The following is a 23804-nucleotide window of genomic DNA, read 5'->3' on the forward strand; positions in this document are numbered from 1 at the left end:
TTATTATCATATCTCATTATTAGCATAACAGTTCTCTGGTTTTACTGCACATGTCTAGGGCCTATCTGCATCTTATAAACTTAGACATCATTATTGGGACAGAGAAGTCATTATATTGGTGTCTAACTGGCTTCTCTTAATCTGGCACATAGTTTCTGGATGTGACCTTAATTAATTTAGGGTAGTTTTTGCAAGTGGCTCCTATGTTCTGCTTTATACTCTTTAATTTCTATTTACTGTTACTTAATCCTGGTTATTTGTAGAACTACTTACTAACAGATATGGTGAAAGACAGCTTGGTGGTACACTGGTCTTGGAGTCAGGAGGATGGGAGATTGAATCCAGCCTCAGACACTTACCCTTGCTGTGTGACCTTGGGCAAGTCACTTCACCCTGACTGCCTCCCATCCAGGGCTATCTCCACTCCTCCTGATCCCTATCTGGCCACTGGACCCAGATGACTCTGAAGGAGACAGTGAGACTGGTGACTCAGCACAGGCCCCTCTCACTCAAATCCAATTCATGTGATTGTCATGGCATTACCTCCCTGATGTTATGGTCCTCATTGAGAATGAAGGGTAAACATACAACTGGCATGGTAGAGGTACCATAACAAGATACAATTTGAACCCAATAAACATAAAAAGACTCACAGAATGTATTAACAGACCAACTTACAACAGGATTTAATTACAATTTATTCTGATATAGTCTTCTTTGCAGCAGCTACTTAAACCTCATCAGAACACAAAGCAATTTGCAAGACTCTTGACTGGGCATTTTATATTTCACCTTGGCCCCACACTGGTGCACATTTGCTGGTAAAACAGACCAAGTTTGGACTTATCCTCTTCTTGCTGGTGATCTTCAGTGATGAAGAAATATGCCTTACAATGAGGTAGTTTTTTCAATGGGCCTAGAATTTCTGACCCTTTCAAACTCACAGGCCTACCTCCAAACCTGGGTACAGCCCGCTTAAAAGTAATGCTTGGTTGCCTCCTCAGGAAAGGAACTATAAAGAAGAAAATGCAGCCATGGCTTCAGGTTCAAGAAGCTCCCCTAAGTTGGTGATACTCTGTGTGGGAACAATGGCAAGAAAGAGGGATCCTTTCTCTCCTCCCCTCTCCCATCACAAGAAGTCTAGGGATAGCACACCCTGCTTGCTACAAAATCAAAGCAAAATGCCTTTACTAGAAGTTATTTCTTCTTTTAGTTGAAAAACACTTTCCACTCCTGCTCCCTTCTCCCCTTTTACTGTCATTGCTTAGGGGAAAGGACCAAAGGATCACTCAGGGTTTGCCTCCTCAAATTAAAAAACCCCATGTCTCAGCACTGGGTTGCCACATGACTGGGAGCAGTTCCCAAAGGACCCATGTAGAAGATCAGAGCCAAGAAGGGCAGCTCCAGGCCTGTTCCCCAATATGGCCCCTTTAGGTACATTTTTCAAACCTTAAGGCATCTGTGTTTCCGGAACTTTGTGAACTCCAAAAAACAATGAGGGCAAACTTCTTTGGATTTGTTCCCCCTTAGGACTGTTTTGAAGAAAACATTTTATGCGCCACAAAAGTACTTTGGAAATGGAGACTCTTGTTATTATTAGTATTCTTTGTGTTTCTATTCAAATTACTAAGTGCTTTGTGAATTAAAAATCTATTACATGGCAGCCGGAATGTGACGAGCTAGGCAAGGCTGGGTCATTTTGAAAAATCAATTTAAACATATTTAATTAGAACACAATTGGATCATACAATCTACCTAATTTGAAAGTTAGAATAGTGTTCAATAAATTGATTAATTGACAGTTTTTAAAGCCCACATGAGGGAAAGAGAAACCTTACAGCTGTGTCAGGCCTAGAGGAAATGAGCCATATATGTAATAGAAAGAGAAAAGAGCAATGAATTTGATGGAAGAATATTGGGGTTCAGCTCTTATTTCTGACACTTCCTCTGTGTGGTCTTGATTTCAAGTCACTTCTTTCCAGGTTTCAGTATCTTTCTCTGTAAAATGCATATAAGTTTATATGGGGGGGGTTGGACTAGACTAGAGAGTCTCTGAATTGAATTCTATTCAATTTTAATCTATCATTTCACAAAATCACTCTAGCATCTTTCACCACATTTTATAAGCTGTAGGCTCTCACTGCTATCGGAGCTTTTCCCTCCTAAGCCTTTCCACATTCTAGACTCTTCAAACTATATTTTCTGAACCCCATTCCCTACCCCATTCCCTCAGAGCCTTTAAAGTAACAGAATTTCTTCTGTTAGTGAGAAAATCACTCCCCTCTCAGGGGTTAATTGTTCTCATCAGTACAATAAAAGAGATGGACAGGGTGAGCTTTAATTTAATAGTATTTTTGTTTTCTCTGTACATTTGTCACTTCGTTTTAATCAAATCAATATGCATCAAAACACATTTACACAAAATAATAATTAATAGTTATTTATTGCACCAAAGGATTTATGTTTAAAAAAACAAACTATAAACCCCAACTGTTGGTTATTGATAGAACCAGAATCCATAATGATCTTGCTTGTTTTCTGTGACACCAATTTCTCTGGTTCCTCAAACAGGAACATGGTCCACCTGCGTCTCTTAAGGAGAGAACCCAGTGTTCCAGACATAAATGTTTGTTCAAGTCTGAGATTGAGTTTTTAGCTTGCAGGTCCTTCCTAGTCTGTACATGAAGGTCAAAGCTCCCCTGAATCATCATGCCCTTTCTCAGTTAGAAAATCAGAGCTTCCTGGAAGGGGGCTGGGAAGGCTCTCTATCCTTTTTGTGTAGTAACAATATGAAAATGGGTGTTTGATGAAAACTTTTCTGTGGCAAAGATCCAGAAAAGTGAAAGATAAAAATGATCTGATTTGGTCAGTATTCGAAGCAAAACACCAAGATTCATTTTGAATTTTATTGATTGTTTTTGGTCTTTATAACATCATATTCAGTTTTGAATATACCTTTCAATCTTCCCTTATTGGATAAGTTTTCTCTTTTTAACAAAGATAAGTCAAGAAAAAGCAGTTCAGTTTCAAAAAGCTAAACAAAACCAGACTAACTGACCCTGTCTATCACCATATGAATCATTCTATACTTGTAGTCCATCACTTCTACATTTAATGGAGAGAGGCTGACCTTTTTCTTCCTTCCTTCCTTCTCTTTCTTGCTTCTCTTTTTTCTTTCTTCCTTTTTCTTTTTTCTTCCTTCCCTTTCTCTTTCCCTTTCCTTTTTTTCTTTCTTTCATCTTTCCTTCTTCCTTTCTAAGAAAATAGTTGTTTCCATTTTTTTCCCTTTTCTGGGAAAGTTATATCCCATCATTCAAGTGACTGAACATAAAAAAGACCATTGGCTCAAATAGGGATTTTAGCCACAAGGAGGAATGTTGGCACTGTTGGCTAGAAAATCTAGAGAAATGAGGATTAAGCATGGAAGCCTCAACATATATCTGGGTACAAATAGTTCCTTATCTTAATGATACTGTAGTGTAAGGGTTTTAACTGGGGTCCAATGATAGATTTCAGGGAGTCCATGAATTTAAAAAAATGGATAGCTGTATTAATTTGGTTTCCTCTGTGATCCTTTTTAAAAATGCATTTAAATACATGATTCTGAGAAGAATTCCATTAGACAGTCAAAGGGGAGCAGAACACAAAAAAGATTAAGAAATCTGTATTAGAAAATAAAAGCACCATTAGGGAGACTGTGCTACTTAATGACTGGGTGATGCTGAACAAATCATTTGCCTTCTAGAAAATGAAGGAGTTGGTCTCAATGATCCTTCACAACTCCAAAATCTTGGCATCCTCTATCCTATATAGTAATTTTCTCTCCCTGCCTCCCTATCCCCACAAGCCCCCCTATCCAAGAAGCGCCCTCCACCCCCCCCCCCAATCTATCCTGAGACAGCACAAGGAGTAAAGCAAGACCAGATGCTAGACCCCACTCTCCAACCTTCCTACCACGTCGGGTTCCTCTCAAGCCTCAGGAACACCATGACTGAACGTTATTCATAGGAATAAAAAATGGGAATTGGGAAAGACAGGACAGGCACTACTGATTTTCTTGGAATATATGAATATGGTCTATAAGGTTGGTTGAAAGTGGTTCTGCTTGCTTCCCCAGGTGGAACCTTCCTTCTCTTCCCAATATGACCTCCAGGGTACCCTCCAAGTGGCATTGCAGACCCACCTCCAATGACTGTCCTCTGTCTGCTTAGCACAGATGACCAGATACAGATATCCAACTAGAACCAGGATGGGCCAAAAAAACCATTGAGTCTGACCTTTTACAGGAGAGAAAATTGAGCTCTAGGGAAAGAAGTGACTTTTCCAAGGTCACTCATAAAATTCTAAGTGTAGAATTGAAAGGGATATAAGGAACCATCTAATCCAACCCATCCTCATTTTACAGACAAAAACACTGAGACCAAGTTGTTTTGCTTTGAAGAGTTTGAAAAAGGACTAGAGTGGAAAATTATTTGGTGGGCTTAGAGTCAGCAGTAGCTGCCTGACATATTAGCCCTGATTCATCTCTCTGAGCTTCATTTCCCTCATCTGTAAAATGGGTACAACAATGTTTGTGACAGCTACTGCATTGAATTGTTGCCAAGAAAGTGTGGTGCAGCCTTTAATTTACTTTTAGTGCCCTTTCTGGTATGAGCAATGCAGAGAGTAATACATAAAATCCAATACACAGTACAGACAGATTTCTCAGTTATGTAAACAGAACAAGATTCATTTTGTTAGTCTTGCCATGAATTGTAGTTCAGATTAATTTAGGTCATATCTCTTGAAGTGCAAGAGTTCTGTTTTCAGTCTTGCATCAGCAATTTTATCTTAAGATTTTTGTGACTTGGAATCATTGACATTATTGAAGACCTTCCTTAAGTATACAGAAAAGATCCTGCAGAGTTCACTATGACCTTTATTAAAAGTATTTCTTAGAATTAATCATTTATTGTGACCTTTATTTGAGAGGGACTACAAGTTCTGTAAAACTAGAAACCATACCCATAAAGGAGAAAAGAAATTTCAAGAAAAATGATTTTTGATTTTTTTTTCTTTATTATAGCCTGTAAGTTTTAGGTAAGCATATTTATTCTGATCAAATAACTAATATAATATGAATGGGGAGGGAGAGCTACTCTGATATTGAACTGTAGGGTTTTATAACCCTAAGCAAATCATGTAACCTCAATTGTTGTTCTGTCATTTTTAGTTGTATCTGGCATTTTGTGACTTGCAAAGATATGGAGTGGTTTGCCATTTCCTTTTCCAATTCATTGGACAGATGACTAGGTTAAGTGACTTGCCCAGAGTCACTCAAAAGTGTCTGTAAGACGTCAGATTTAAACTCACAAAGATGGGTAGTCCTGACTCCAGGACTGTCTTTTTATCCACGGCAACCCTATCTAGTTGCCCACCATCTTGCTAATCTCACAACATTTTGGTTTTTTGGGTTTTTTTTTAGGGGATTTTTTGCAAGGCAATGGAGTTAAGTGACTTGCCCAAGGCAACACAGCTGAGTAATTATTAAATGCCTGAGGCCGGATTTGAACTCAGCGATTCCTGACTCCAGGGCCCCTGCTCTATCCACTGCACCACCTAGCCCCAAATCTCACATTATTCTGGATTAATCTCTTAAGACTTTTAAGTAGAACAGAAGGTGCAAATATACATAAGTAGGAATTCTCATTAGATAGTTTCCTATACTAGTGAATTCCCTATCCATAACTCAAATATGTCAGCTAGAAATGATACCAGTTGATTACTCTTCAATTAGATATTTCTTCAGTAGTTCCATTCCATTTATATATTAGGCTCTTAAAGTGACTCAGGGAGATTAATTGACATGCCCAGGGTTATAGTGCTAATCAATGTTGGAGGCAAGATTTGAACTCACTTCTTACTGGCTCCAGGTGCCTCGCTCCATGCTGTTTATAGTTCATTTTTATTGACCATAAAAATAGCAGTACAAAATGTTGCCCAAATTTCATCTTACAGGTAGCTGCATCAAAATCCAAATAATTTTTTCCCACTACATTATGCTGATGACCTAAATGCCCTCTCTTTTGGTTTCATCTTTAGAATGAGAAGTTTGGTCTAGATGATCTCCAAGATTTGTTTTCTAAAATTAAGAGTTGGGTCAGCTTTTCTTTAGGGCCCCTGCTCCCTAGGGCCCTCAGACTGCCAGTATCCTCATCAACTTAACACCCCTAGTCTCAAGAAACTCATTGGCATTCAGGGATAAAGGACTGATAACAGTTTAAAGTATAAGTAACTGATAGCATACTTCCTATGCAACACCCCCTCTAGGGCCTTTCTTGTGGAGTTGTAATTAGGATAGGGATCAAAGCCTTAATTGAAAGGAATGAAGTCTATATTATGGTTTTCTAGGGCACATTTGTCCTGTCAAAGAGCTTTGGAGGGAGAAGAGTGACAAGCTGGGCTTTCCATCATAGCAATAACAGACTTATCTACAAAGCATTTTATAAACATTATCTCTTCTTTAATCTTCACAAGGACCCAAACCTTATGGATATCTCCTTCATTTTATATACGAATACATAGAAGCCCTGAGAGGTTAAATAATTTTCTCTGACACATGGAAATGTTAGAGATGGGATTCCAACCCTTCTTTTCCACTGCAATAATTTGAAAATAACAACATCAAAGCAGCTATTAATTTGGCTCCTGTCTAAAAGTGTTTCTCTATTTATGGGAAGGAACTTTGCCATCCTTGGCAGGCATTGTGGCCACATGTGTCTCTGCAAGCTGATACTCAGGTACTATCAAAAGGTATTCCTCAGGTATCAAAAACAATCATAAGCAAATGTCTTATAAACAGGAAGTGTTTATCAATGGAGAATGTATCTGAAATCCCCTGGTGCATTTTAACTCTTATAATGTCCATATGACTGAGGCAGCTAGAAGGCATGGTGGATAGAACTCTAGGTCTGAAGTCAGGGAGATATGAGTTCAAATTTGACTTTGGACACTAACTAGGTATGTGACTCTGGGCATGTCACTTACCCTTTGTTTGCCTCATTTCCCTCAAATGGAAAGTGAGGATAATCAGAGTACCTACCTTTTGGTGTTATTGTGAGGATCAAAGGAGATAATATTTGTAATGTGCTTAGCTCACTTCCTGCATACAGTAGGCGTTTCACAAATGCTTCTTTTTTTCTTTTTTCCTCTCTATACATGTGGAAAATCCCTTCTAACACTGGCCACTTGTATTGGCAGGCATCCCCAGAGTGTAGCTGGCTACTGTTCCCCTCAAGGTGTTTAGTTCACCCTTAGGAGCTGGGGTTTTTCTTATGAACCCATATCTGGTATACTGCCCCCCCCATATCTATTAACCAGCTGATATCAATGAATTTTGTTTGTATAGAGTTCCATAAATACATATTTTTCCTATGCACAAATTTTTAGTTCATCAACTATTTCCAAATTAAATGTAAATTTATGTAAACGTTCATATTTTTAAGATTTTTGAATTCCAAATTCTCTCTCTCCTTCCTGTCCCTCTCCACTTCTTGAGAGGGCAAGCAATGATCAGCAGACTTTTCTGAAGGTTTGTTTACTGAGAAGGTATAGCAAGCAAGAAAATACTAAAACATCCCCCCCACAGCCTTGGCTCCTGGGGGGGATCAGTTTACAAAAGCATTAAGGCACCTGGGGATGGGTCCTGTGGCCAAGGAAGAATTGGCCCTTTGCTGAGTCCCCAGTAGTTCTATGGCAAGTCAATTGATGAATCATTCCCTTGCAGGATCCAGTGTCTGGGCTGCTGGGTCATTTTTCTGATAGGCTGGGTCAGGCAATTCTCCCCTCAGTGGACTTAGCTGCTGCTACCAGCTCTGGTTGCTAAGGGAACCTCTGCTAACTCTTAAAACCTTTTAAAATGCACACATTCATAACCCAGTCTGTTCTGTCTCTGTGTTTTCTTTCACCTTAGATCAGAAAAAAAAAATAAACTCAGAATCAGAAAAATAGAGGTGCTATGTATCCATAGCTACATAGCAACTGGGTGGGAGATGGGGCCTGATACTCTCTTCCCCACCTTATGGCCCCATAGTGATTCTCACTCCAAAGATGCTAGGGAAGAGGGGAAGTGCAAAAAGGGCTAAGCAAGGGGCCTATTGATCCTTTTGCATATGAATACAGTTCAAACACTGTCATCACAGCACCAGTTCCTCAGTCACTGAAGATAAGAATAAGGCTCACCAATCTTGCATGTGTTAGATTCGCAAGGGGCAGGGAATATTGGTAGGCTCTGAGGACTGGCTTCTTTGGCCAGTCACCCATTATACATCCAGTCAAATTATGTTCAATTTCATGGAAATTTTGAAAACAAATGATTTTTGTTAATCTTGATATTATTTTGATATTTTATTTCTTTTTTTTTTTGCAGAGACTTCGTCTAAATACATATATGTGATCTCTCCTCTCTTAAAAGGTAGGATCTGAGTTGGAAATTCCTTAAACTTGATTCCAGTTCTACTGATCATTTGTAGGGCAGTGGGAAAGTAATTTTCCATCCTATGAACTTAATTTCCTCATTTGTAAAACAAGAGGATCAGACCAGATGGTCTCCCATGTCCATCCCTTCTAGCTCAGATATCTGATGGATCTGTGTTCTACATGGACACTATTATATGAACAATAATATGAATAATAGTAGTAATTTTACATTTAATATATTATTTACATAATTATATTATATTTAGTATTATACCTAAGCTTATATGTTTTCATGTTTTTCAAAGCACTTACATGATTTCATTTGTCCTTCAAACTCCTATGAAGTATTTTTTTTTTTTTTTGTACTGGGCCTGTGATTTCATTGATTTTTTTTTTTGATTTGTTTTTGTTTTTTCACTTGTGTCTGACTCTCTGTGACCCTAGTTGAGGTTTCCTTGGAAAAAACATTGAAGTAGTTTGCCATTTTGTCTAGCTCATTGTACAGATGAGAAAACTGAGGCAGACAGAGTGAAGTGAAAGCCTGGCCATCTCACCACCACACCATCTAGCTGTGCCGATTTCATTGATAAAGATGAAGAATTTTCTTTGTCTGCAAATTAATAACTTCAGAAATGCACTGAGAGGCTTGGCCCAAGGTCATACAGCCAGTAGGTGTTCGAGGTGACACTTGAATCCAGGCCTTCCTGGCTCTGAAGTTGCCCTCTAGCCACTACACCATGCTACCTTTAGAAAGGTAGCCCTAGCAACATACACAATAGAAAACTGGTCTTCTGAGAAGTCACTTGCCTGCCACTGCCAGATCTAGACATGGGGTTTGACCTTTGATCTTTCTGACTGCAATCCAGTGCTCTCTTACTCTAATTAGAAAGCAGAGCTATTGATTTCGACAACTTGTTTTAGCAAAGTATTTGTTTCAATCTATTGCACTGGGGCAAAATTTCCCTGTGATTCTAATTACAAGAAGTAGCTATTTCGGCTCCTTTGGATTTGTCATTAGTCACTGAAATTATTTTTCTCAGACTTGTCTGATTGCTGGGAATAATCCTGTCTCAGGCATAAGCCCTAGATGTTGTTCATAATTCCTAATGAGGCTACTACCATTGCCTGCAGCAGGATAAGTAGAGGAAAAAGGAAGGAGGGGAAATAGGAGCAGCCTATTAGATAATATTCAATCCACTCAACTGTGTAGCTAATCAGTTTGATCCATCATTGTGGGTGGAATAGCTTTAGAATACTTCTTCTTGAGATAAGAATGGCAAAGGACAAAGGAGTTATAGAATCATATAATCTTAGTTTTGGAAGGTCATCTAATGATCTGATACAGTATGCTTTATTTGGAATCAGCCAGAGTGGGGCTGAAGCCTTGTCCCTGTGAGGGTAGTTGGGAGGGTTCCAGTACTTTGAGTTAGAGGAGGTACCATTCGAGAGGCTGAGGCATAGCCAAGTTATCTGATTGGAGGGAAACAGGCCCCAATGCAGGGTTTTCTGATGATGGAGATCTAGTAATCAATGCAGGTGAACCTGCGCCAAGGATGCAGAGAGGAAGAAGCTCAGCTGGGTAGGGCTACTTCGATCAGGAAGCTGAATTTGGATGGGGAGATTGCTGTGGTTCCTGAGTGATCTTGTTTAGGGGGGGCTGCCCTCCCTTGTACCTTTGAAAGCCCTCCATCCCTATGCTAGGGCCAGCCTGGGGACACAGTGTTGGAGACCCCAAATATTATCTATAATAATAAAAATAATAGAACAAAATAATAGAATAGCAGCTTTTCCTCTGAATCATATAATAATGGAATGAGTTAATAGTGATGGTAATAACTGTAGTGCTTAGCGGTTTATACATCTCCTCAAACACATTGTCTTACACAATCCTTGGATTTTATTTGCATATATATATATATATATATATATATATATATTTAGATCTTTTATCAATATAGACATGACAGTGAGTAGGCCAATATGCTGTTTTCTCCAGATTTCTGATCTCTTTAACCTAATATTCCTTTCTTTAATTTCCTGGAGGCCCTGCCCCTCTGAAGTAGCCAGCTTCTCTTGTTGCTTCCATAATAGCCTAGAGAAAGAGCTTCACTGAAAAACACCATAACAGCCCTCAGGCTCGGGCCTTCATTGGTTTTTCTGAGGCAGCAATGCTTCTTCTGTTCTCTCTGCATCAATGACGTCTGTCTCCTTTTTATACAGATGTGCTGTGAGGTTGACAAGGACAAGAAAACCTTCTTTAAAAGCAAAAGAACATGTCTCTAGACTTGAGGAGGACTAATAGAAATCCATATTGTAAATGTACTCTAATTCTGAAGGGGGAAAATATATTCATCTGTAGTTTTTAGGAAAGGACAGTGCTGCTCCAATTCTCCTAAAATATATGTCTCCAAGCAGAAAGACTTGAAAATCTTGTTCCAAAAGAGCTTTTATTCATCCATATTGCATTTGGGGGGAAAAAAACAAACCCAGAGTCAAAAGAGCTGGGTTTTATTCTGAGCTCTGATACTTGTTATGTGAATATGAGTAAGTCAGTTTATCTCTGTGAAATTCAGTGTCCTCATCTGTGGAATGGGGATAAGACTAAGTACTCTCTGGCTATTGTGAGTTAGTGTTGTTTAATGGAAATAGGACAGTTAGGTGGTGCAGTGGTTGGAACGCCAGCCCTGGAGACAGAAGCATGGGGATTTGAATCTGGCCTCCAACACTTACTAACTCTGGGACCTTAGGCAAGTCATTTAAACCTGACTGCCTCACATCCAGGGCCATTTCCGGTCATCCTGATTCCTATCTGGCCGCTGGATCCAGATGACACTGGAGGAGAAAGTGAGGCTGGTGACAGCACAGCCCCCCCCCCCCACTCAGAATCTAATTCATGTGCTTGTCATGGCATCATCACTCTAATGTCCTAGTCCTCTTCCAAAATGAAGGATAAACATCATCAAGATCTGGGTTGCAATTCTGGCTCTACTATTTCCTTAAATGTGATTCTTCTGATGATATTATATGGTTATCAATTATGGAAAGCTTTCATTTAGGAAGGCTTTGATTAGCAAAGGAAGTGGACTGGTCACAGTGAGAGTAAGGGATGTTCAGTGGATTGCCCAAATGATATGAGTACCCATGGAATTTGAAGAGGCCTAAAGAAAGGCCCTCTGGCATGCTGGGTAGATCCTTCAGGGAGAATTAATGGAAGGAGAGGGATGAAAAACTACCAAATGACAAGGTGTGGATAGGTTGAAATTTGCAGTAGCCACATTAATTTGCAGTCCACATTAATCTAATCATCCATCTATGATAGTAAAAAAATAACTTTAGACAAATTACTTCTTGTTTTTGAACCTCAGTTTCCTCATCTGTAAAAGAAGAGATTGGTTTAGCCAATCTCTATAACATTCCTTTTAATTCTAAAGCTGTAATCTTATGATTAGTTTGTGTAAACCTTAAAGCACTATGTAAATGTGAACTATTATTATTTTTTCAATATTTATTAAAAATTCAAATTAGTAGTGTTAAGGATGGAATAATATAGAAAAAGAATGATAATTCATACTTGATCCTTCTTTTCAAAAGCATTAGAAACTTGTCATGGGGCAGCTAGGTGGCGCAGTGGATAGAGCACCAGCCCTGGAGTCAGGAGGATTTGAGTTCAAAGTTCAAATCCGACCTCAGACACTTACCAATTGCCTAACTGCGTGGCCTTTGGCAAGTCACTTAACCTCATTGCCTTGTAAAAAAAAAACAAAAAGAAAGTAACTTGTTGTTCTTCATGACCCCATTTGGGGTTTTCTTGGCAAAGATACTGGAATGGTTTACCATTTCCTTCTTCAGTTCATTTTACAGATAAGGAAACGGAATCGGACCAGGGTAAATGACTTGCCCAGGGACACACACCTAGTAAGTGTCTGAGACTAGATTTGAACTTGAATATATATGACTCCAGGCCTGGTGTTCTATCCACTATGCAACCTAATCTTGAGGTTGTCTAATATGTCCAGAAAGAAGAATTATATGTAATGATTAAACAAAGTAACAGCCCCATGGAACTGAAAGCAAGTGTTTTATTTTAGGATAGAAAAGGCTTCTGAGTTGTAATTACTTATGAATGAGCTTCAGTCTTTGCTTAAATCTCTCATTGCCCATGGCTTAACCTGTGGGACAGCTGAGATCCTTTTAGGGTTAAGGAGTTACGAAGTTCCATTTTGATCAGTGACAAAAGACCTCCAAAAACATGTAAGAATTTCTTCCTTGGAAAGCTAGATCAAAGAACCAAAGATGGATAAGTAAAGAAGAGCTTTCTCTCCTAAATAAGAGATAGTCCTCAGGAAAGAAGTGTGTAGCCTAGGATCAAACTACAACTAATGATAATGATAGTTGATGCTTATATGGCGCTTCAAGGTTTGCAAACAACCCATAGAGGAGATGAGGAAATTAGTACTTAGGCATCTTTAATGGCTTACCAAGTTCACAAAACTAGTAAGTGTAGAAAGTGGATTGTGAATCCAGTTATCTCCTTCCCCCAGTTCAGTACTCTTTCCACTACCTTAATTTCCCTTGCAGTTGATGAGGCAGGAAGACCACTGGGCATGATGAGGCTACTAAAGAATGTCAGAAAAGGCAGAATCCTTGGGGGTAAACTTCTTGCGGGGCCAATCAGTTACAAACCCAGAGTTGGATACTTGTGAAATGACTATAGCTTTAGGGGTTTCCTAAACCAGGAACCAACTGGAGACAAACTAGAACTCTCAATTCCTTTTGCTAGCAGAGAGAGTCCATTAAAGGTGGAACAGGTTCAAATGGAATTGCTACAACATGTAAAATAATTTGAAGTGAGATAAAATGTTCTGAATTCAGAAGCCCACCACACTGTATGGTTGAAGTAAAAAAAAAACACCTGTAAAAGATGCCTTTGGGTCCTGATTTATGGATCAAAGAGCAAAAATAAATGTTCAATCAAGAAGACTCTAGAACTTGGTGATGCTTGTGGCTTTTAAGAGACAGAGAAGGGAGATTTAGGTTCAAATTCCAATTTGGACACTTGAAACCTACTTGACTAGGGGCCAGGCCCTTCATTTTTCTAAACTTAAGTCTTCTCCACTCTAAGGATAATAATACCTGCACTATTATTACCTTATAGGGTTCTTGTAGAACATGGGCAAGATCATATATGTAGGTGCTTTGCCAATACCAAATTATGGACCAAAGCATTATAAATTACTTGATGGAGATACAAAAAAATGTCCTTATGGATTCTCAGTAATAGGGAATGAACCCTTAAGGAACTGAGTCCTGAAAAATGAAATTTAGGGAATCTGTCAGTTATTGGTATAATGAGATCTTGGTGTGAAGATTCCTTCCATCAAAGAAGATCATTGATTTTTCTAATTTCTCATCTTAGACAATTGCTTTGCATACTGAAAGGTAAATGATTTGAGTAGGGAAACACAGTCAATGTGGGTCAACATTAAGACTCAAACCCATTGTTTATTGACTCCCATCAGCTTTCTGTGCCATGGTACTTTTTGGATGTTTTCTTTTTTTTTCTTTTTTTTAGGTTTTTGCAAGGCAAATGGAGTTAAGTGGCTTGCCCAAGGCCACACAGCTCGGTAATTATTAAGTATCTGTGGACGGATTTGTACTAAGGTCCTCCTGACTCCAGGACCGATGCTCTCTATCCACTGTGCCACCTAGCTGCTCCTAGATATATTTTTTTAGGTCTTTGCAAGGCAAATGGGGTTAAGTGGCTTGCCCAAGGCCACACAGCTAGGTAATTATTAAGTGTCTGAGACCAGATTTGAACCCAGGAACTCCTGACTCCAGGGCCGGTGCTTTATCCACTGCGCCACCTAGCTGCCCCTAGATATTTTCTTAATCATTATATTTCTTAGTTGCCATTCTTTGGGTGAGAGTATAAAATACTTTGAAGGTGTAGACTACTCTTGCAGGAAGAAGAGTATAGTATATATATGTAGCTTTACATGGACTTTGGGGGTTGTTAGTCCAATTCCTACTTACGCTGCTAAGTTGTAGAACTAGAGGAACACTGGTTACATTTCAGTTTCCGAGTTCTCGGGGTACTCCTGAGAAGCTGGTATAGCTTCCTATTAGGATTGGTTCCAGCCCCTATTCCAGTGTGTTTTTCCTAACGTCAATTGTCAGGTAATTAGTATCACCCTTATATCATCAATTAATCCAGTGATTAGCACCCCAAAGACATTGAACTAATTTAAATCAATGAGATTTGCCAAAGGGATTTACTGAGACGGTTTTAGCAAGAATAAATTTGCAAACAGTCCCTAAACCAGAGTTATACTCTCTCCTGTGCCACTTCAGCCCTGGGGGACAATGAGTTCATACTGAAAATGGACACTACAAAGCATCACCCAATAAAAATACTTGCAGATGTGGCATAGTTAATTGACAAGTTGATTCCTTTGAGGTGCTATTGAACCACAAGCAGGTTGCTTCTTACCAGGCCCAGATTTTAGCATACTCTGGCATAGATTCCAGTTCCTGAATACTGATGGTTTCTGGCCCTTTCAACCATTCAGCAGATTCTTATATGGCCAGGACTCTCATTAGACAGTTCATCATCATCACACATGGAAGATGCATAGAGTAGATAGAAGGTAATCTTAGTAAGAAAGGGGGGAGACAGAAAAAGACCTCCTTCAGGATGTAGAAATTAAGCTGAGTCTTGAAGGAGGGATTCTAAAAAGTTGAAAGAATATTACAAAGAATTGGATATGAAATTATGAATTTCTAATATGTAAAGTTTATTTTCAAAGTATATATTAAATTGAATACAATTGTATTAAAACTACCCTGCTTATCTTTGTCCTTTTCTGAAAATCCTTCTCTCATCTGTGTATTTTTAAAATGTTTCACTGATTTTTTTTTCCTTTAAAATTTTTTTTTTGTTATCTTATCACGGTAGTTTGCTCTAATAGCAAGTAAGTCAAGGGAAAAAAATGAATCCACAAATTGGCTCTGTCTGAAAAAATTGCTTATTCTGCACTATTAGTCTATTGCCTCTCTTCCAAGAGGTGGGAAATATGATTTGTTGTCATTCTTCTGGAATGGGGATTTATCCTGATGTAGATAGAGTTTTCAAGTCTTTCAAAGTTATTTGCATCTGCGGTGTTGTCATTCTATAGCTTGTTCTTCTGGTTCCATTCATTTCACTATGCATCAATTCATATACATCTTCCTAAGTTTCTTTGAAGTGATCACTTTCCTCATTTCTTAAGGAGCAATAATATTACATTACATTCATTTAACACAATTTGTTCAGTCACTCCCCAACTGCTGGAAACCCCCTCAGTTTCTAGTTTTCTTCTACTATAAAGATCTGCTATAAATATTATTGTATATTTAGGTCTTTTACTTCCTTATTTAATATCTTGAGTTTATGGGTCAAGTAGCAAAGGGTATGTACAATTCAATGATTTTGGGGACATATTTCCTAAGTATTTTCTAGAGTGGCTGGACCAATTCACAGCTCCATCAACAGTGGGTTAATATGTCTGTTTCTCTATGAACTCTGCAACAATTGCCATTTTCTTTTACTTTTTTTAGTTATTTTTGTCAAATTATAGATATGACATGGAATCTCAGAGTTATTTTTAATGTCTATTTCTCTAGTTAATAGTAATTTGAAACATTTTTTCATATTGCTGTTGATGGCTCAGTTATCTGTGATGTGAGAACTGCCTGTTCATATCCTGTAAGCATTTATCTATTGGAGGAATAACTCTTGTTCTTACAGATTTGAATAAGTTTCTTATGGATGTTGGAAATGAGAGCTTTATCAAAGAAACTTGTTACATAGACTTTTCCCAAATATCTTCCCTTCTAATTTTAACAGAATTAATGTTGCTTGTCCAAACCTTTTCAATACTATGAAATCAAAATTGTCACTCCCTGAGAATACCTTGTTAGGGGAATTGATAGTTTCTGACCCCCTTGAGGTTTCCTTCTTGGGTTGCTGTGTGGTCTCTATACTTATTGAGCTTTTCTCCATTAGGAGTTGAGTGGTCTTCTGTTCCCCTTGTAGTTTCCCCAATTAAAGCGCTAGGTGGTCTTCTGTCCCTATCACAGCTTCCTTGTTCTGGGTCCTGAGTGGTCTGGTCTCCTTCCTTTTCCACAATGAGAAATTGGCTCCCCCCCCTCCTCCCTGGAGCTTTTTCTATCAAGGATTCAGATCTCTCATCCCTGGGGCTTCTCTAGCTAGAGAACTGCCTTTGACTTCCATTATATAGTGCTGCTAAGGATTTTGGGTCTATTTACCCATGATCCTGCTGGCTTCTCTGGTGGGATGCCTTATTTACTGTCCAGCAGGTTTTATCTGTGTTTTTGTGCATTCTTGGACTGTTTGAAGGGGCTTACTGAAATTTGCTCTTTGAATTCTTTGGGCACTTATTCAGTCTCATGTTCTTTTTTAGAACATTATTGTAATAAAGCAGGAGAATTGGACTCCTTTGGGACAACTAGAAGTCTAGATTTATGATTCTTGTTTCATTTTACCTTAAAATTGTTTTCTTGATCATTTATTTTTGCTAGTCAATATTTTATATTTTCTTTTTTCAGTTTTTCTTTAACTTTGTTCTACTTTTTCTTATTGTCTAGTAGACTTTTTATTTTATATTGTCTGAGGGTACTTTGAATGGGATTTCTCTTTCTAGCTCTTTCTGCTGTATCTTGCTAGTCATATATAGAAAAGTTGAGGATTTATGAGGATTTATTTTATATCCTGCAACTTTGCTAAAATTGCTAATTGTTTCCAGTAGTTTTTTGGATGATTTCTCGGGATTCTCTAGGTAGACCATCATGTCATCTGCAAAGAGTGAGAGTTTTGTTTCTTCCTTCCCAGTTCTAATTCCTTCAATTTCTTTTTCTTCTCTAATTGCTGATGCTAACATTTCTAATACAATATTGAATAGTAGTGCTGATAATGGGTACCCTTGTTTCACCCCTGATCTTATTGGGAATGCTTCTAGCCTCTCTGCATTGAATATAATGCTTGTTCATGGTTTCAGATAGATACTGCTTATTATTCTAAGGAACAGTCCATTCATTCCTATGCTCTCTAGCAAACTTTTGGAGTTCTGTTTGTTCCATCTTTTTTTTTTTTCAGGAAGTCTACTAGTTAGAACATGGCATAATGAATAGAGATTGGGAAAACTCAAATCTTGAAGGCAGTAAGACAGGTCAAGTTCCTGCTCTGATACTAAATGACTGTATGCTTGTGGACAAGTCACTGAATTTCTTAATATTCTATGACAATTTTGAAGACTATTGATTGTCTATAAGTCACTTACCTGAGTTGTTAGAGGGAGGTTCCTTACACAGGTTGAATTCCTAATCTGATATTTAGTAAGCCTTTTTACCTTCTTTGCTGTGTTCTTTCCATTTTTTTCCCTTAAGTGCTGTAATTTCAATTTTTATCTCTTCCTTCATTACTTCCAGCTCCTTTTACCAAATCGTTATTTTCTCTGAGGCTCTAGTTGTAGTTGTTGGGGAATTCCCCTCAATTCCTCTCACTAGGCTACTTGCTATATTTTATTTCTTTGTGTTTGATGTTCTCTCCTGTTTGCAGATATCTCTGATCTCAATTTCTGGATTGGGACTTTTAGAACCAGACTCTATCTTCTCTTGTTCTATTAGATAGGGTAGGCAAGGTCTCCTTGGTCTTTTTTTCCTCTAGCGCCTGGATGGGGCTGCTGGCATCATTCTAGACAGTGTGAATAGGACCAGGCCTCACTCTCTGCCACTAGTTCCATCTTTTGCCTTGCCCAGTGGTGGCACAGTGAAGGTGCTGGCCTTGCCTCTTCTCTGGCTCCTTCTCCTTGCTTGATTCTCAACTGCGGCCCTAACAAGTTCCAATCAGATGTTGTAGATCATGTCCCATGCACAAGCACTTGCCAGGTCTTGTTAATTCTACCAGTATAGCAGCTGTCACATTTAATCCCATCTACCCCTGTGTCCATAATCCTATTTCAGACTCTTCCCTTTTTCGCCTGGACCATTGCAATAACCTCCTAATTGGTCTTTCTGCCATCACTCTCCTCTTTAATATACCTTCCACTTGACAAATCACTATTCCTAAAATATAGATCTGACAGTGATGGACCCTGACTTGAAAACCTTTGGTGGCTCCCTATTACCTCTAGAGTCAAATCCAAACTACTACATTGGCATTTGAAGCCTTGCCAGTCAGGAGTACCCTGGAAAATGTCTAAAAACCTGCTCTCCAAAAACACATCACTTTGTTTATTGAGACAATCATCAGAATAGTAAATTCAGCTTGATTCGTAGTATTTGTGGATTTCTGAGGTATAAATGTTCACACTGACAAAGCGCTTTCATATACTCAGCTGATTCCAGTCCACCTTCACAGGCTTTCTATTCATTACTATCTTTTGTGCACTCTGGTCCAGCTGAAGTGGTCTACTTGTTATTCCTTGGATAGACTATTTTGTCCCCCTGCCCAGCCATTCTTGGAACTTATTCCCTCCTCAGCTCACCTCTTAGAATTCCTTCCTCTTTTCAAATTTTATTTCAAGTACTAATTCCTATATGAGACCTTTCTTGATTCATTCCAGCAATTGGGGCCTTCCTCAAAATGATTTGATATCTATGTTATATATGTTTTATATTTTCATAGTATATATTTGTATTCTTTCTCTTGATTGAATGTAAACTTCATGAGGTCACTTAATTAAATTTTTCAGTTTATACCCCCAAACCCAAGCATGATGCTTAGCACATGGTGGACATTGAATGGATATTTCTTAATGAAGTTATCAAATAATGCTTGTAAATCAAGACCTGATAATCAGTGAAATTACATAACAGTCTTTACTGCTATTTTTATAAAATTGGCTTTGCTTTTTATATAGGATGTAGGATCATATGCTCATAAAATTACAGACTTAGAGCTGGAAGGGTCCTTGTTGTTGTGGTTCTTGTTCAGTCATTTTCAGTTGCATCTAACTCTTTATGATCCTCTGGGATTTTCTTGGCCAAGAATCTGAAGTGGCTTGTCATTTCCTTCTCTAGCTCATTTTACAGATGAGGAAATTGAGGCAAACAGGTTAAGTGACTTGCCCAGAATCACACAGCTAATAAGTGTCTAAAGCCAGATTTGAACTCAGGAAGAGAAGTCTTCCTGATTCCAGGTTCAGCAGTCTATCCACTGCAGTGCCATTTAGCTGCCCTTAGAATCCACTGATTCCAACTTCTTCATTGTTCAAAAGAGGACACTGAGAGCCAGAGATTCAACAAATTGATGGTGGCTAAACAGGTAATTAGTTTTAAGTGGTGCAACTGAACTCAGGGCACCTGTTACCAAATCCGAAACACCTTGTTTTGTAATACAATTGTTGTTCATATGTTTTATCTTTCTTACTAGAATGTCTACTCCCCCAGGGTGAAGATTATGTATTTTACTCATCTTTGTGTTTTCAAGCACCTGTTTTTCATATTGTGCCTGGTAGATATATTGGTATACTCTCATCTACCCAGAGAACTTCAACCAAATAATCAAATGGATCTCATCAATGTGCATATTACCTTCAGTGATACATTCCTGCCTGTACTCTATGACTCCTGTCCATGTCTTCCCATAATTTTTCTAAATGAGATTTACCCATCAGGCTGGGGTAAGATGGGAGGGCAGAGGAGGAGATATTTTGACACCATTAGGATACCAACAGAGCATAGGAACAATACATTAGTTGTTTCTGACTGTGTCCAAGTGATCAAATTATCTATCTCCTTTGTAACCTTACTTTGATGACATCTTTCCTTCAGTTTTCTTTGTAATTCCTTATTTGTAATGGTTCCAACCTTCTTATACCTACCATTTCCCCCATCTCTTACCCTCCTAACCTCTTTTCAATTCTTTTTTTTTTGTTTGTTTTTGCAAGGCAATGGGGTTAAGTGACTTGCCCAAGGTCACACAGCTAAATAAGTATTAAATGTCTGAGATCAGATTTGAACTCAGGTCCTTCATACTGCAGGGTCAGTGCTCTATCCACTGTGCCACCTAGATGCCCCACCTCTTTTCAATTCTTAAGAAAGTGTCTTATTTTCTCTCTATACCCACATTGGCAAAATATCACTATTAAAAATTAGTCTTGTTTCAAGGAGAATTTTGAATTGTTAAGAGAACTTTGCAAATCCTGTAGACATTCTAGAAAGCAATTTACAGTGATGGATTTTGCTTGTGGATCCCTTAGGCATCCCATATAACATTAATGAGGAAGTAAACATCAAAGTTGGAATCCCAAATGTAGGACATTTATGATATTTGCTAGTAACTTCTATTTCAGCAGAATGTATTAGCAAATATGCATCTCAATTAATAAACTTGGTTGTAAAATTTATATACATCCAGACACATGCAATATATATATATATATATATATATATATATATATATATATATATATATATACATTTATGGATTAGAGGCAGTCAGGTGGCATGGGAGGGCAGGTACATTGCTGGTCCTATAGTCAGGAAAACCTGAATTAAAATATGACTCACACAACTCTTACTAGTTGTGTGACCCTGGGCAAGTCACTCAAATTCTTTCCACCTCAGTTTCTCAATCTGTAAAATAAAGATAATAACATCTACCTCCCAAAATTATTGTGAGGATAAAATGAGATAGTATTTGGAAAGAGCTCTGCAAGCCTTAAAGTCCTATGTAAACTCCCAACTGTTACTATCCACATTGATTTTTCTTCTTTATTCGATATTCCATGAAGTCCTATCTTGATCCCTCAATAAGATGTGGACATAATATATAATAATGCAACAGAATTGACTGGTATAACAAGGGACAGTGTTGTGTCAGAATAGCAGATTGCTGGAAAATAACAGATAAACTATCACAGGGGACAGATGTCAGAAATTGGGGAGGGCTCCCTTGGAGCAACAAACACTCTTCCCAATTAGATACAGTCTTAGACCTAAGCATTTACTTCCCCTCTAAGGAGCTTGGAAATCCCTGCTAATCTCACAGAGCACCTTTGAACCTAATCTACAGATGTGTCTAATAATGCCATCCAAGTCACCTTCAAATGTGAAGGACAAATTTAGTTATTCATGTCTCTGAAGGAAATAGAACCAGCTAATGCTGCTATGTCATACTGCTAACAGCATCTCCCTAAAAGTATTTTTTCTGATTATTCTATGGTTCTTTTAAATGCTATTCTCTGAAATACAATACCACCAAATTGGGAGATGACTAAGAATAATACAAATGTAATGCATGTCTGATGAGAGCTCAGATTTTGCACAGGAAATGTCTAGAGGAAATCCCATCTGAATTTCATCCTTTCCAGTTTTATGTTTATACCTAAGTTGCTAGTCCTTCCTGGGTTTTATCACTCTTTCATTAGTACAGATTTTAAAGTGACAGAAATGTTGCTAAGAAAGAAGCAAGGAATAATGACTTTGAGATAGCCAGCTCAAAGGACTGACTCGAGTAGCAATTCATTAATGCCTCCCTTTAGTCCATTTTATAAATAAAAGATGTCTCCATTTTCCTATTTCATGAAAGTGCTCATTTGTTCGTCATATACCAATTTCTTTACATAAAGCTAGAATGCCCATTGAATTAGACCCTGAAGCAACACAGAAAGAAATGGATGCATCAGTGACCCATGCTTTAGTAGTGATATGCTTTCTGAGACTTGTATGTGGTTATAAGTAATAGAACTTCTGTATTAATATCTGAGTTGATTGGGCAACTAGGTGACACAGTGCATAGAGGACTGGGTCTGGAGTCAGGAGGAACTGAATTCAAAAATGGTCTTAGACACTTACTAGCTTTGCGACCCTGGGCAAGTCACTTACCTTGCTTGCCTCAGTTTCCTCATCTGCAAAGTGAGCAGGAGAAGGAAAGGATAAAGCACTCCAACACCTATGCCAAGAAAACCCTAAATGGGATCAGGATATGACTGAAAATGACTAAACAATGATGAGTTGATTAAAGATCTCCCATTTGCTTTGATCATTCATTAATGATCATGATATCTTCTATTGGGTATTCTCATATGGTTCTCTTTTGTATTCAACTCCCTAGATTAAATACTTTGCTTTAATATTTTTATGGCTACACAAACTAGCTGAATGAATTATTTCTCTACCAGCCAATAGGATCCTAGATCTGGAGTCAGAAGGTACCTCAGAGACCACATAGTCTAATCAAATGAAAAGAAGTAAACTGACTCATCCAGCATCATGCAGATAGAAACTCTGGTGTCTATGTATCATTATAGTAGTGTGGTGGAGTTGGGAAGAGCGATAGATTTAGTCAGATGATCTGAGTTCAACTCTGTTCTCTGTGTGATCTCGGGCAGTTTTCTGGAACCCTTTCCTCATCTCTCACATAAAGGAGTTGGATTAGATTACCTATAAGGTCTCTTCTAGATTGAAAACCAAGTTCCCCACCCATATACTTTTTAAAGATGTGCTTGTTCTTATCTATATCTTTTCAAAAGCCTTCCACAGAGGATGTACCTAACTTGTTAAAAAAACCTTCCTCTAGATCTTTGAGATTTCTGTGTATACTTTTGCTGGTCTCAGGATTGCCATCTTAGCCTTCCTCCTACCAAATGATTAGTCTACTCACTTTTCTGATCATGAATATCTTTGATGATGTCTTTTGAACAGCTTTTTATATGTGAGTCATTGTGGGTAATATGCAGCAACCTGTTGACAAAAGTCCTTAATTGTTCAAGTGCCCTCTGGATCACTTGAGATTTTGATTAGCTGATCATCCGTTATCATTTGAGGTCATTTTCCTGTGGATATAAATATAAAAGCAACCTCGTTGTCTGATAGGATCTTTGTGCTCTGTCTGAAGTACACAGCTAACTTAATCACTATGAGAAGACATTATGTATTTATTTTTATCTTTCAGCGATGAGAAAGTTATACATGCAGTTATTCAGTGGTGGGAACTGAAAGTGAGTCTGGCACTAAGGTCCCAGGGTAGTTCTATGTGACATAGCTGCATGTGACATGGGGTGCCAATTCCAAATCAGTTAATAGAGCAAGTAGAACCCTGGTCCAGAAATGGGCTCAATGTCAATAAACCCAAAATTCAAGAGAAAAAGTATCATGCCAAGGAAGGGAAATGAGTGGGAGCATAGGGAGCATTAGCTATGGAATGGATTGCCAAGAACAGGAACTGGGCCAAAAATGAATCATCAATGTAAGCCAAAAGGTCAGAGAAGCCAAGGAAAATAAACTGGGAACAGAGTACTATACTGATGAGTTTTGCCACATTTAGTATTAGTTCTGATGTTCTC

General features: G+C 38.3%; 1 protein-coding gene across 5 annotated transcripts in view; it reads left to right on the forward strand.

Annotated features, from left to right (window-relative positions):
* The window catches only part of LOC141498075 (ragulator complex protein LAMTOR1-like), a 135377-nt gene that overhangs the window by 14007 nt on the left and 97566 nt on the right, over positions 1-23804 (forward strand). For 4 of the 5 annotated variants that reach the window (XM_074201024.1, XM_074201023.1, XM_074201022.1 and 1 more), the window contains one exon: positions 8408-8452. The exons of the other annotated variant lie outside the window; for it this stretch is intronic. The gene's annotated coding sequence lies outside the window, so the exon portion shown is untranslated. The remainder of the gene's footprint in view (positions 1-8407; positions 8453-23804) is intronic. 5 annotated transcript variants of the gene reach the window in all.

The sequence above is a fragment of the Macrotis lagotis genome, chromosome X (assembly GCF_037893015.1).
Source record: "Macrotis lagotis isolate mMagLag1 chromosome X, bilby.v1.9.chrom.fasta, whole genome shotgun sequence".
Taxonomy (NCBI): Eukaryota; Metazoa; Chordata; class Mammalia; order Peramelemorphia; family Peramelidae; genus Macrotis; species Macrotis lagotis.